The 14,705-nt window shown below is 41.0% G+C and overlaps 1 protein-coding gene across 1 annotated transcript in view; it reads right to left on the reverse strand.

Annotated features, from left to right (window-relative positions):
• ptk7a (protein tyrosine kinase 7a) overlaps window positions 1-14,705 on the reverse strand; it is a 259,481-nt gene that overhangs the window by 12,623 nt on the left and 232,153 nt on the right. The gene's annotated exons all lie outside the window — the stretch shown is intronic.

Raw genomic sequence — 14,705 nt, forward strand, 5'->3', positions numbered from 1 at the left:
GGTGAAAGGACCAGAAGCAATCTGAGCTTGCAGCCACTCAAGCGCCTCATCACGTCTGTTCTGACCCATCAGAAGAGAGCCGTGGTACAAAACATTACAGCCCCTCACCAGATGGAGACGAGCTGTTCTTTGAAAATGAATTCATGAACATTCAATTCTTCTTGGTCCATGAGAGCACAGGGACATTGTGATGACATCATGATGACATGACTGTTGTTAAACTCTTACAAGTTTGGTTGCACTCTGACTCCTCCCCTTCTCAGATGGCACTGCTTCAGTCATGTTTAAGCTCTTTGCCTGTCTGATGTGTTCAACAGGAATGAATGAATGAGTGAATGAATGAGTAAACAGTGGTGGCCACTGATCTACAGTAGTGTTCAGAATAATAGTAGTGCTGTGTGACTAAAAAGATTAATCCAGGTTTTGAGTATATTTCTTATTGTTACATGGGAAACAAGGTACCAGTAGATTCAGTAGATTCTCACAAATCCAACAAGACCAAGCATTCATGATATGCACACTCTTAAGGCTATGAAATTGGGCAATTTGGACCTATGTAATGATTTAATTTTTGACAGTCTTGTGCTTTGGAGCCTGACCTCGGTCCCAAACAGACACATGGGACTACCAGAGCCAGGAAATACAGTCTGACCTTAAGAAAGCACCTGGGGTCAAAGACACAGAGCCGTGCATCCAAAACAGCACCGACACCAACACCTCACGGCCCTATGAGGTGACAAGCACGAGGTGGGACATATCCAGAGGACATCAGTATAACCGTTCTGAGAAGAGTTTTGCAATGACTTGTCTGGCTCCTTGGTGGACTCCCACGTGCACACACTCTGAAGAAAGAGTGTGCACAAACCACAAGACAGAAAAACAACATAGACAACAGTGTGTGTGAGACCAGACCACACAGAGAAAGACAGAGTTTATATTTATGAGTCCAGAGGACGTCTGGACAACAGACGGAGAATCGTCGTCTTTGCACAAATCACCTCCAGCTTCGTGACAAACATGTTGTGTCTTTGTTTCACAGACCGTGTAGATCAAATGTCCACATGCTATCTGCTGCCCTTCAACATGTGCAGCTCTGAACTCAAACACCACACGTCCACAAGGACGTCCGGCGTCTAAAGGACATAAACCCTGAAGCACACCTTTGACACTGTTAGAGGCAGCAACACACGAAGAAGAATCAGCTGATCCAGCAGCTTTAGAACATCCTTCTGCTGGTCTGTCAGCCCTCTTCACTCTGTGTGTGTGTGTGTCTGTGTGTGTGTGTGCGCGCGTGAGAACTCTGTATAGAAGCAGATGCTTCATTTTACTATTCAATTCCCTTGAGTTGCCTCAAGATGCTTCACACAGGTAAGGTCTAACCTTACTAACCCCCAAAGCAACAGTGGTAAGGAAAAACTCCCTCTGAGGAAGAAACCTCAAGCAGACCAGACTCAAAGGGGTGACCCTCTGCTTGGGCCATGATACAAAACATAAATTACAGAACAATTCACAAACAAATATACAGGAAATGCTGTTGGTGCACAGGACAGGAGGGTCTCCAGCACAAATACCACACCCATCTCTGGATGGAGCTGCACCTTAAACAGAGAGAAAAAAACAGAATCAGGCATCAGAAAGACACAAGCAGGGGTGGTGGCCAAGTGGTTAATGCGCTTGGTTTCAGTTCAGAAGGCAACGGGTTAAAATCCCCTGCCACATTTCTACATGTAATGTGGAGTTGCATCAGGAAGGGCATCCGGCGTAAAACCTGTGCCAATTCAACATGCAGATCCACCTTGGATTTGCTGTGGCGACCCCGAGTGCAAACAAGGGAGCAGCCGAAGGAACTTACTAGGCAAAGACAAGAAATACTGTATAATTTGTCAGCATTAAACAACAAGAAAAACAGGAAATACTAAGGAGATCACTGGCCACTAGTCCTAAACTTCACCAACAGACCCAGAATTTAGGTAAAGTTGAGGCCGTGGCACACTCCGTTTACTAATAAGATTAAGTAAAAGAGTAAAAAGTCTAGAACTATACTATGCCAGTATGCTAGTCATACAAAATAAGTGCATATTAAGTCTGGACTTATACCATGAGAGAATACCACTAAGGAACAAATACCACAAGAGAATACCACGGGGGAACAAATACCACGAGAGAATACCACGGGGGAACAAATACCACGGGGGAACAAATACAACGAGAGAATACCACGGGGGAACAAATACCACGAGAGAATACCACGGGGGAACAAATACCACGGGGGAACAAATACCACGAGAGAATACCACAGGGGAACAAATACAACAAGAGAATACCACGGGGGAACAAATACCATGAGAGAATACCACGGAGGAACAAATACCACAAGAGAATACCATGGAGGAACAAATACCATGAGAGAATACCACGGAGGAACAAATACCACAAGAGAATACCACGGAGGAACAAATACCACAAGAGAATACCATGGAGGAACAAATACCATGAGAGAATACCACGGCAGAACAAATACCGCGAGTGAATACCACGTGGGAACAAATACCACAAAAGAATACCACATGGGAACAAATACTGTGAGAGAATGCCATGGGGGAACAAATACCGCAAGAGAATACCATGGTGGAACAGCTGCTTCATACTCGGCTGAGAACCGATCCAGTGAGTGTTGAAGGTCACCGGCCGATGAAGCCAACAGGACCACATTATCTGCAAAAAGCAGTGATGAGACCCTGAACCCACCAAACTGATGAAGACGCTCCTCCCCCCGACTACGCCTCGATATCCTGTCCATGAATATCAAACAAAATTAGTGACAAGGCACAGCCCTGGCGGAGGCCAACCCCCACCGGAAACAATTCCTACTTACTGACGAGTACCCGAACACAGCTCTCAGGCACCGTCTCTCGTAGAGACGGTGCCTGCTCCCAGACCACCAATAACCAGCAAAAATCTATTTAAGCATAAAAATTCAAAAAGAAAAAAATAATATAGCACCTTCAACTGCACCACAGACTAAAACAGTTAAATGTGGTCTATTAAACATTAGGTCTCTCTCTTCTAAGTCCCTGTTAGTAAATGATATAATAATTGATCAACATATTGATTTATTCTGCCTTACAGAAACCTGGTTACAGCAGGATGAATATGTTAGTTTAAATGAGTCAACACCCCCGAGTCACACTAACTGCCAGAACGCTCGTAGCACAGGCCGAGGCGGAGGATTAGCAGCAATCTTCCATTCCAGCTTATTAATTAGCTCAGATAAGATAATTATAGTGGGCGATTTTAACATCCACACAGATGCTGAGAATGACAGCCTCAACACTGCATTTAATCTATTATTAGACTCAATTGGCTTTGCTCAAAATGTAAATGAGTCCACCCACCACTTTAATCATATCTTAGATCTTGTTCTGACTTATGGTATGGAAATTGAAGACTTAACAGTATTCCCTGAAAACTCCCTTCTGTCTGATCATTTCTTAATAACATTTACATTTACTTTAATGGACTATCAATCAATCAATCAATCAATTTTTTATATAGCGCCAAATCACAACAAACAGTTGCCTCAAGGCGCTTTATATTGTAAGGCAAGGCCATACAATAATTATGTAAAACCCCAACGGTCAAAACGACCCCCTGTGAGCAAGCACTTGGCTACAGTGGGAAGGAAAAACTCCCTTTTAACAGGAAGAAACCTCCAGCAGAACCAGGCTCAGGGAGGGGCAGTCTTCTGCTGGGACTGGTTGGGGCTGAGGGAGAGAACCAGGAAAAAGACATGCTGTGGAGGGGAGCAGAGATCGATCACTAATGATTAAATGCAGAGTGGTGCATATAGAGCAAAAAGAGAAAGAAACAGTGCATCATGGGAACCCCCCAGCAGTCTACGTCTATAGCAGCATAACTAAGGGATGGTTCAGGGTCACCTGATCCAGCCCTAACTATAAGCTTTAGCAAAAAGGAAAGTTTTAAGCCTAATCTTAAAAGTAGAGAGGGTGTCTGTCTCCCTGATCTGAATTGGGAGCTGGTTCCACAGGAGAGGAGCCTGAAAGCTGAAGGCTCTGCCTCCCATTCTACTCTTACAAACCCTAGGAACTACAAGTAAGCCTGCAGTCTGAGAGCGAAGCGCTCTATTGGGGTGATATGGTACTACGAGGTCCCTAAGATAAGATGGGACCTGATTATTCAAAACCTTATAAGTAAGAAGAAGAATTTTAAATTCTATTCTAGAATTAACAGGAAGCCAATGAAGAGAGGCCAATATGGGTGAGATATGCTCTCTCCTTCTAGTCCCCGTCAGTACTCTAGCTGCAGCATTTTGAATTAACTGAAGGCTTTTTAGGGAACTTTTAGGACAACCTGATAATAATGAATTACAATAGTCCAGCCTAGAGGAAATAAATGCATGAATTAGTTTTTCAGCATCACTCTGAGACAAGACCTTTCTGATTTTAGAGATATTGCGTAAATGCAAAAAAGCAGTCCTACATATTTGTTTAATATGCGCTTTGAATGACATCCTGATCAAAAATGACTCCAAGATTTCTCACAGTATTACTAGAGGTCAGGGTAATGCCATCCACAGTAAGGATCTGGTTAAACACCATGTTTCTAAGATTTGTGGGGCCAAGTACAATAACTTCAGTTTTATCTGAGTTTAAAAGCAGGAAATTAGAGGTCATCCATGTCTTTATGTCTGTAAGACAATCCTGCAGTTTAGCTAATTGGTGTGTGTCCTCTGGCTTCATGGATAGATAAAGCTGGGTATCATCTGCGTAACAATGAAAATTTAAGCAATACCGTCTAATAATACTGCCTAAGGGAAGCATGTATAAAGTGAATAAAATTGGTCCTAGCACAGAACCTTGTGGAACTCCATAATTAACTTTAGTCTGTGAAGAAGATTCCCCATTTACATGAACAAATTGTAATCTATTAGACAAATATGATTCAAACCACCGCAGCGCAGTGCCTTTAATACCTATGGCATGCTCTAATCTCTGTAATAAAATGTTATGGTCAACAGTATCAAAAGCAGCACTGAGGTCTAACAGAACAAGCACAGAGATGAGTCCACTGTCCGAGGCCATAAGAAGATCATTTGTAACCTTCACTAATGCTGTTTCTGTACTATGATGAATTCTAAAACCTGACTGAAACTCTTCAAATAGACCATTCCTCTGCAGATGATCAGTTAGCTGTTTTACAACTACCCTTTCAAGAATTTCTGAGAGAAAAGGAAGGTTGGAGATTGGCCTATAATTAGCTAAGATAGCTGGGTCAAGTGATGGCTTTTTAAGTAATGGTTTAATTACTGCCACCTTAAAAGCCTGTGGTACATAGCCAACTAACAAAGATAGATTGATCATATTTAAGATCGAAGCATTAAATAATGGTAGGGCTTCCTTGAGCAGCCTGGTAGGAATGGGGTCTAATAAACATGTTGATGGTTTGGATGAAGTAACTAATGAAAATAACTCAGACAGAACAATCTGAGAGAAAGAGTCTAACCAAATACCGGCATCACTGAAAGCAGCCAAAGATAACGATACGTCTTTGGGATGGTTATGAGTAATTTTTTCTCTAGTAGTTAAAATTTTGTTAGCAAAGAAAGTCATGAAGTCATTACTAGTTAAAGTTAATGGAATACTCAGCTCAATAGAGCTCTGACTCTTTGTCAGCCTGGCTACAGTGCTGAAAAGAAACCTGGGGTTGTTCTTATTTTCTTCAATTAGTGATGAGTAGAAAGATGTCCTAGCTTTACGGAGGGCTTTTTTATAGAGCAAGACTCTTTTTCCAGGCTAAGCGAAGATCTTCTAAATTAGTGAGATGCCATTTCCTCTCCAACTTACGGGTTATCTGCTTTAAGCTACGAGTTTGTGAGTTATACCACAGAGTCAGGCACTTCTGATTTAAAGCTCTCTTTTTTAGAGGAGCTACAGCATCCAAAGTTGTCTTCAATGAGGATGTAAAACTATTGATAAGATACTCTATCTCACTTACAGAGTTTAGGTAGCTACTCTGCACTGTGTTGGTATATGGCATTAGAGAACATAAAGAAGGAATCATATCCTTAAACCTAGTTACAGCGCTTTCTGAAAGACTTCTAGTGTAATGAAACTTATTCCCCACTGCTGGGTAGTCCATCAGAGTAAATGTAAATGTTATTAAGAAATGATCAGACAGAAGGGAGTTTTTTCAGGGAATACTGTTAAGTCTTCTATTTCCATACCATAAGTCAGAACAAGATCTAAGATATGATTAAAGTGGTGGGTGGACTCATTTACTTTTTGAGCAAAGCCAATAGAGTCTAATAATAGATTAAATGCAGTGTTGAGGCTGTCATTCTCAGCATCTGTGTGGATGTTAAAATCGCCCACTATAATTATCTTATCTGAGCTAAGCACTAAGTCAGACAAAATGTCTGAAAATTCACAGAGAAACTCACAGTAACGACCAGGTGGACGATAGATAATAACAAATAAAACTGGTTTTTGGGACTTCCAATTTGGATGGACAAGACTAAGAGTCAAGCTTTCAAATGAATTAAAGCTCTGTCTGGGTTTTTGATTAATTAATAAGCTGGAATGGAAGATTGCTGCTAATCCTCCGCCCTGGCCCGTGCTACGAGCATTCTGACAGTTAGTGTGACTCGGGGGTGTTGACTCATTTAAACTAACATATTCATCCTGCTGTAACCAGGTTTCTGTAAGGCAGAATAAATCAATATGTTGATCAATTATTATATCATTTACCAACAGGGACTTAGAAGAGAGAGACCTAATGTTTAATAGACCACATTTAACTGTTTTAGTCTGTGGTGCAGTTGAAGGTGCTATATTATTTTTTCTTTTTGAATTTTTATGCTTAAATAGATTTTGCTGGTTATTGGTGGTCTGGGAGCAGGCACCGTCTCTACGGGGATGGGGTAATGAGGGGATGGCAGGGGGAGAGAAGCTGCAGAGAGGTGTGTAAGACTACAACTCTGCTTCCTGGTCCCAACCCTGGATAGTCACGGTTTGGAGGATTTAAGAAAATTGGCCAGATTTCTAGAAATGAGAGCTGCTCCATCCAAAGTGGGATGGATGCCGTCTCTCCTAACAAGACCAGGTTTTCCCCAGAAGCTTTGCCAATTATCTATGAAGCCCACCTCATTTTTTGGACACCACTCAGACAGCCAGCAATTCAAGGAGAACATGCGGCTAAACATGTCACTCCCGGTCTGATTGGGGAGGGGCCCAGAGAAAACTACAGAGTCCGACATTGTTTTTGCAAAGTTACACACCGATTTAATGTTAATTTTAGTGTCCTCCGATTGGCATAACCGGGTGTCATTACTGCCGACGTGAATTACAATCTTACCAAATTTACGCTTAGCCTTAGCCAGCAGTTTCAAATTTCCTTCAATGTCGCCTGCTCTGGCCCCCGGAAGACAATTGACTATGGTTGCTGGTGTCGCTAACTTCACATTTCTCAAAACAGAGTCGCCAATAACCAGAGTTTGATCCTCGGCGGGTGTGTCGTCGAGTGGGGAAAAACGGTTAGAGATGTGAACGGGTTGGCGGTGTACACGGGGCTTCTGTTTAGGGCTACGCTTCCTCCTCACAGTCACCCAGTCGGCCTGCTTTCCCGGCTGCTCGGGATCTGCCAGGGGGTAACTAACGGCGGCTAAGCTACCTTGGTCCACACCAACTACAGGGGCCTGGCTAGCTGTAGAATTTTCCACGGTGCGGAGCCGAGTCTCCAATTCGCCCAGCCTGGCCTCCAAAGCTACGAATAAGCTACAGTTATTTACAAGTACCGTTACTGCTAAAGGAGGCCGAGGAATAACTAAACATTTCACACCCAGAGCAGAAAAGTGCGGGAGAGACAGGAGAAGCCGCCATGCTAAATCGGCTAAGAGCTAGTAGCTACGCTAATCTAGCGGATTCCTAAAAACACGCAAAGTGAATAATGTGTAAATAATTTAGAGGTGATTCAGCAGAAGGAGTGCTTTAGTTAAGGCACGTAAAGATTACACTGGGAAGATTACACTACCCAGTAGTGGGGAATAAGTTTCATTACACTAGAAGTCTTTCAGAAAGCGCTGTAACTAGGTTTAAGGATATGATTCCTTCTTTATGTTCTCTAATGCCATATACCAACACAGTGCAGAGTAGCTACCTAAACTCTGTAAGTGAGATAGAGTATCTCGTCAATAGTTTTACATCCTCATTGAAGACAACTTTGGATGCTGTAGCTCCTCTGAAAAAGAGAGCTTTAAATCAGAAGTGCCTGACTCCGTGGTATAACTCACAAACTCGCAGCTTAAAGCAGATAACCCGTAAGTTGGAGAGGAAATGGCGTCTCACTAATTTAGAAGATCTTCACTTAGCCTGGAAAAAGAGTCTGTTGCTCTATAAAAAAGCCCTCCGTAAAGCTAGGACATCTTACTACTCATCACTAATTGAAGAAAATAAGAACCCCAGGTTTCTTTTCAGCACTGTAGCCAGGCTGACAAAGAGTCAGAGCTCTATTGAGCCGAGTATTCCTTTAAGAGAGGAAGGGAGAGAGGGGAGGCTGGTTAAACAGTGTGAGAGTGCATGTGTGCAGCGGCTGTGTGCGTTTCTCCAGCGTGAGTTCATCCAGGCCCGAGGCATCGGTGGCGGCAGTTCATCCAGGCCCGAGGCATCGGTGGCGGCAGTTCATCCAGGCACGAGGCATCGGTGGCGGCGATACATCCAGGCATGAGGCGTCGGCTACATCCGAGGCTAACAGCGACTATGTCCGTGGCTGGCGGCGGCTACATCCGGGGCTGGTGGCGGAGGCATCGGTGGAGGCGTTTCATCCAGGCCGAGGAATCGGTGGCAGCGATACATCTAGGCCCGAGGCGTCGGCTACATCCGAGGCTAACAGCGGCTACGTCCGTGGCTAGCAGCGGCTACATCCGGGGCTGGCGGCGGAGGCATCGGTGGAGACGGTTCATCCAGGCCCGAGGCATCGGTGGCGGCAGTTCATCCAGGCCCAAGGCATCGGTGGCGGCAGTTCATCCAGGCCCGAGGCATCGGTGGCGGCGATACATCCAGGCCCGAGGTGTCGGCTACATCCGAGGCTAACAGCGGCTACATCCGGGGCTGGCGGCGGCGGCAACCGAGGCTGGCGGCGGTAACATCTGAGGCCGCCTACGGCTACATTCCTGGCTGATGGCGGCTACATCCGTGGCTAGCAGCGGCTACGACCGAGGCTGGGGGCGCCTGTGAACGAGGTTAGCAACGGGGAGGGTTGGTGTGCGGTGACCGGACCTGTGGTGGTGGAGGTTACGGGTGAAAATTGTTTTTTTGCAATTAACAGTGGCCATACTAAGCCACGATAGTTAACATGGCACCACCCAAGAAAACGGAGAAACTTGAGGAAAATATAGAGGAGATAAAGACTTCAATAAACCAGATATTAAAAGACATGTCTAATTTAGACAAGCTGACGGTGGAGATTAAAGAACTCCAAAAACTGGTTAAAGAGAAGGACAAGATCATTAAGAAACTTGAACAACGTGTAGATGAACTTGAACAATTCACTAGAAAAGATGATGTTATAATATCTGGACTAGAAACAAGGCATCGGACATATGCAAGGGTGGTGGATTCTGGTGGAACCAGTGGGGAGAATGCACCACCTGAAGAACAACAATCACTGGAACAGCAAGTTACAAACTTTTTATATCAAAATGGTGTTGACATCCATCAAGACACAATATCAGACTGCTATACTGTTCCAACTAAAGATAGAAAAAATAAACTGTCTAACATTGTTATACAATTTACAAGCAGAAAATATAAAAATGAAGTATTAAGACAGGCAAAGAATTTGAAAGGAACAAGTGTCTATATAAATGAGCATTTAACAAAAAAAAAAATGCAGATATTGCTAGGGAAGCAAGACTATTAAAAAAACAGAAACATATTGTTGCTACATGGGTCTGGAATTGTAGAGTGTGGATTAGAGTAAAAGAAGGAACAAACGGTATACAAATCAAAAACATGGAGGACCTTACGAAATACAGACCTGAATAGACAATTAAGTATGACGTCTGTTGGTAATTGGACCAAAAAAAAAAAATCTGATCAAACATGGAAACAGATGATAAAATATATGACATAGACACTAATATTGATGAAAGTATATTTGACTTAAAAACGATTGGTTGTGGGTATTATACGGTAGAACAGCTAAATAGTGAAAAAATTGCAGAAGATACCCTGTCACTCATACATATAAACAGTCGAAGCTTGTATTGTAAAATGTCGCAAATAAAAGATTATTTAAATCAGTTTAAAAATAAATTTAATATTGTTGCAATCACTGAATCTTGGCTTAATGATGATCTCATGGCTGATGTTCAAATAGAGGGATATGAGCTGTATTTTGTGAACAGAAGAGATAAAAGGGGCGGTGGTGTTGCTCTGTACATAAAGGCAGATCTGATGTGTACAATTGTAGAAGAAATGACAACTGTGGATGACATCATAGAAATTGTAACAGTGGAACTTGTACATGAAACATCTAAAAATATTTTAATCAGTTGTGTATACAGAGCACCAGACACTTGTGTGGTGAAATTTACAGATAGAATAATAGAGTTATTCCATCAAATTAAAAACAAAACACTTTTTATATGTGGAGACTTTAACATTAACATAGAGAGCTCCAGTTGCCAAAGAATAAGTGATTTTGTGAATTCAATGTATAGTTTGGGGTTATTCCCCTTGATAACAAAACCAACCAGAATCACATCGCAAAGTGCATCGGTAATCGATAATATATTTACAAATAGAACAGATGAAATTATCAGGAATGGGATCTTGATGACAGATGTTAGTGATCATTTACCAGTCTTTTCAATATTTAAATATAAAAATAGGTACAACAAAAAAACTGATATAAACTTTAAAAGAGATAAGTCAGTAAAAGCCTTAGAGGCATTAAAATATGATCTTAAAAATCAAAATTGGGAAGAAGTTTATGTCAGTGATGTTAATGTAGCATATAACTCATTTATGAAAATATTGATGAAATCATATAATAAAAACTGTAAATTAATAGAAATTAGTAAGAAAAGAGTAAATAAACCATGGCTGACAAAGGGAATAAAAAATGCTTGTGCAAAGAAAAACTATTTATACAGGTGCTTTTTAAAATTGCAAACAAAGGAAACAGAACACAGATACAAAAAATATAAAAATAAACTATTGACAATAATTAGGAAACAAAAAAAAGATTATTATAGTGAACAATTAAATAAGAGTAAAGATAATATGAGGGCAACATGGGGAATTATAAAAAGTGTGACTGAAAGTGATGGAGCGAAAGCAACTTTTCCAAATTACTTTGTCAAAGAAAATAGAGATATATGACATAAAAGAAGTGGCAAATGGGTTTAATTATTATTTTTCAAATGTAGGATCAAGTCTGGTGGGAAATAAACCAATAGTAGAAGATACATTACATACACTTGTAAATACGGTCAATAGTATTTTCCTGGACAATGAGGAAAAAGATGAAATAAGAAATATTGTAAAAAACTGTGTAAGCAAAAGATCAACTGACCATGAAGATTTAGACATGATGACTGTAAAAAGTATAATAGAAACTGTTATTGAACCATTTACTTATATTTGCAATCTGTCTCTGTCAACAGGGATTTTTCCAGATGAAATGAAAATTGCCAAGGTAGTCCCATTATATAAAAATGGAGACAAACATAAATTCTCTAATTACAGGCCAGTATCATTGCTTCCACAGTTTTCTAAAATTATGGAAAAAGTTTTTGTGACAAGGTTGGATAAATTCACTGAGAAACATCATATTTTAAATAATGCTCAGTATGGATTCAGAACAAAACATTCGACAGCTATGGCAATTATGGAATTAATAGAGAAAATATCAACAACAATAGAAAATAAGGATTATTTTGTAAGTATTTTTATTGATGAGAGTAGACTGTCAGACTGCAGGCTTACTTGTAGTTCCTAGGGTTTGTAAGAGTAGAATGGGAGGCAGAGCCTTCAGCTTTCAGGCTCCTCTCCTGTGGAACCAGCTCCCAATTCAGATCAGGGAGACAGACACCCTCTCTACTTTTAAGATTAGGCTTAAAACTTTCCCTTTTGCTAAAGCTTATAGTTAGGGCTGGATCAGGTGACCCTGAACCATCCCTTAGTTATGCTGCTATAGACGTAGACTGCTGGGGGGTTCCCATGATGCACTGTTTCTTTCTCTTTTTGCTCTGTATGCACCACTCTGCATTTAATCATTAGTGATCGATCTCTGCTCCCCTCCACAGCATGTCTTTTTCCTGGTTCTCTCCCTCAGCCCCAACCAGTCCCAGCAGAAGACTGCCCCTCCCTGAGCCTGGTTCTGCTGGAGGTTTCTTCCTGTTAAAAGGGAGTTTTTCCTTCCCACTGTAGCCAAGTGCTTGCTCACAGGGGGTCGTTTTGACCGTTGGGGTTTTACATAATTATTGTATGGCCTTGCCTTACAATATAAAGCGCCTTGGGGCAACTGTTTGTTGTGATTTGGCGCTATATAAAAAAATTGATTGATTGATTGACTTAAAAAAAAAGCTTTTGATGTTATTGACCACTCAAGATTGCTTCACAAGTTACAACAATATGGAATAAGAGGTATTGCACACCAGTGGGTAAAAAGCTACTTAGAAAACAGAAAACAGTTTGTTCAGATAAATAATATCAAATCAGAATTGTGTAATATTGCTTATGGAGTACCACAAGGATCAGTACTTGGACCCAAACTGTTTATTTTGTATATCAATGATTTTGTGAATGTATCTAATGTGCTTGGTAGCATTTTATTTGCTGATGATACAATGCTGTTTTACTCTGGATCAGATATACAGGAAGTAGCACAAGTGATAAAAACAGAATTGGAAAAAGTTAAACATTGGTTTGATATAAACAGACTGTCACTAAATATTAATAAGACAAATTTCATATTGTTTAATGACAGAGCAAAAAAAAAAACAACATGTCATTACAAATAGATGGAATGGATATACAAAGGGTAAAAGAAATGAAATTTTTAGGAGTCATAATTGATGAAGATCTTACATGGAAGTCACACATAAATTACATAAAAGGAAAAATAGCGAAAGCCATTGCTGTTTTGCATAAAGTAAAATATTCATTAAATAGTTATGGTTTATTAACCATAACTATTTAACCATAAGTCCACCATAGGGTGGACTTTTTTCTGGTTCCGGAGCACAGCGGTGTTCTGCTGTATCTGTTAGCTGTTTGAACTGAGCTGTTTGAGTTCTTTGAATTAACAGTCTTTTTCAAGACTTTTTTTACTTTTTTTTACTTTTTCACCGTGCTCCAACGCCTAAAGAAGACCTCTAACGGTCGAAGCATCGCGACGGAGCTCTTTTATCAGCTAACCTTCATCAGCGTTGGCAAGCTAACTAGCTTGCTAACGCTTTCGTTTTTATTTTTATTTTATTTTTTAGCACTGTTGTCGTGCTGCTCCACAGCCTGTCCAGTGGATTTTTATTTTATTTTTTAGCACTGTTGTCGTGTGTTACCTGTGCTGCTCCACAGCCTGTTCAGTGGATTTTTATTTTATTTTTTAGCACTGTTGTCGTGTGTTACCTGTGCTGCTCCACAGCCTGTTCAGTGGATTTTTGTTTTGTTTTTTGGCACTGTTGTCGTGTGTTACTTGTGCTGCTCCACAGCCTGTCCAGTGGATTTTTATTTTATTTTTAGCACTGTTGTCGTGTGTTACCTGTGCTGCTCCACAGCCTGTTCAGTGGATTTTTATTTTATTTTTTAGCACTGTTGTCGTGTGTTACCTGTGCTGCTCCACAGCCTGTCCAGTGGATTTTTATTTTATTTTTTAGCACTGTTGTCGTGTGTTACCTGTGCTGCTCCACAGCCTGTTCAGTGGATTTTTATTTTATTTTTTAGCACTGTTGTCGTGTGTTACCTGTGCTGCTCCACAGCCTGTTCAGTGGATTTTTGTTTTGTTTTTTGGCACTGTTGTCGTGTGTTACTTGTGCTGCTCCACAGCCTGTCCAGTGGATTTTTATTTTATTTTTTAGCACTGTTGTCGTGTGTTACCTGTGCTGCTCCACAGCCTGTTCAGTGGATTTTTATTTTATTTTTTAGCACTGTTGTCGTGTGTTACCTGTGCTGCTCCACAGCCTGTTCAGTGGATTTTTGTTTTGTTTTTTGGCACTGTTGTCGTGTGTTACTTGTGCTGCTCCACAGCCTGTCCAGTGGATTTTTATTTTGTTTTTTGGCACTGTTGTCGTGTGTTACCTGTGCTGCTCCACAGCCTGTCCAGTGGATTTTTATTTTGTTTTTTGGCACTGTTGTCGTGTCTTACCTGTGCTGCTCCACAGCCTGTCCAGTGGATTTTTATTTTATTTTTTACCACTGTTGTCGTGTGTTACTTGTGCTGCTCCACAGCCTGTCCAGTGGATTTTTATTTTATTATTTTATTTTATATATATTTTTTTTTTTTAGCACTGTTGTCGTGCGTTACCTGTGCTGCTCCGCAGCCTGTCCAGTGGATTTTTATTTTATTATTTTATTTTATTTTTTTTATTTTTTTTTTTAGCACTGTTGTCGTGCGTTACCTGTGCTGCTCCACAGCCTGTCTAGTGGATTTTTATTTTATTTTAGCACTGTTGTCGTGCGTTA

This window comes from Thalassophryne amazonica, chromosome 13, assembly GCF_902500255.1.
Source record: "Thalassophryne amazonica chromosome 13, fThaAma1.1, whole genome shotgun sequence".
NCBI classification, from domain to species: domain Eukaryota; kingdom Metazoa; phylum Chordata; class Actinopteri; order Batrachoidiformes; family Batrachoididae; genus Thalassophryne; species Thalassophryne amazonica.